A 1,419-nucleotide genomic window follows, 5' to 3' on the forward strand; every position below is an offset into this window, starting at 1 on the left:
GCAAAACTCAACAAGAGAAATCACAGAGACAGAGTCACCAGCACGTAGGATTCTATGTTTGGACTCTGAAAAAAATATTTGGAACCATTTAAGCGAAATTGCATAATTTTCTCTGAAATTAAAACACCTGATGAGTTCTCAATGCTTTCATGATCCGCAGTACAGTGGTTGGGAATCACTGCTCTGCTCGATGCATCCAGTCAACTCTTCTTGTTGCAGTTAGCGGTTTTAGATTTGTGCAACATGGGCAATAGCCCAGGGCAGCATGCATTCTCTGAGGGGCACAGTAGGGATACAGGAGGAAATAGATATAATAATGATGTGGTGAGCACATTGTGAAGTTAACTTTAGCTTGTTCAAGGAAGGGCTCTCTATTTGAGGGAGATAGTCCTCATGCAATTCACACATGCATGCTGGGAGGGGGGCGCAGAAGGAGGGTCTCGCCCAGGGCGCCATTGAAGCTATAGCCGCTGCCCAGGACAAACCGTGTCTCCTTATGTGACAACCCTCTGAACAGATTATGAACCCCATGTGGGAAAGTAAATATAAAAAGTGAACACATTTTGTTAAGTAAATGAGGCCCTGCTATTGCAATAAATGATTACCCAACCGATGTAAGTATTATATGATGTCGTCCATTAACCTGAGTTATTCAGATTGTACTTAAAAGTCTAATATTGGACGGTCGTCTGAGTGACAGTGATTAATGGGGCTATCTTTTCAAGTCCCGCCTTGATGTAAACAAGCAATCGTCACAGATCAAGAGAATCATAAAATGAGGGTGATAACCTTATTTATTACCTGGCGTGACAGTGTGTAATTTCACTTTAATTAATACAATTAGGTGGACTAAACGAGGACTCTGTTTCATGGTTCCCGGCAGAGCGCTGTCCCTGGTGCTGAATTGCCATTTACTACACTCCTTTTAAGGAGATGTGTAAGTTATGAGGAGTTCTTTGTTCTAAATGTTCATACAATTTAAAAAAAAAAGGTAATATATAATATGCAGCGTGCATAAATATTGATAGGTTCAATTCCCATTCTCTAATATTATATTATATAATTGATAGCTAGGTTTGTTTGAATGTGCTGGTTACTGTGCAGTTAACCTTATATAATCATTTTGCAGCAGAGCACCAGGCAAAGAAACTCATCTCTCAGAGGTATATTTTACGTAACACACCTGTAAGCATGTGTTCTAATGCAGTGTTTTTCAACCTTTTTTGAGCCAAGGCACATTTTTTGTGTTGAAAAAATCCAGAGGCACACCACCAGCAGAAATCATAAAAAAAACGAAACTCAGTTGACAGTAAAAAGTTGTTGTCGCAATTGTTGGATATGACTTTAAATAACCAAGCATGCATCAATATAGCTCTTGTCTTAAAGTAGGTGTACTGTCACGACCTGTCACATCACGCC

Source organism: Nerophis lumbriciformis, linkage group LG09 (genome assembly GCF_033978685.3).
Source record: "Nerophis lumbriciformis linkage group LG09, RoL_Nlum_v2.1, whole genome shotgun sequence".
NCBI classification, from domain to species: Eukaryota; Metazoa; Chordata; class Actinopteri; order Syngnathiformes; family Syngnathidae; genus Nerophis; species Nerophis lumbriciformis.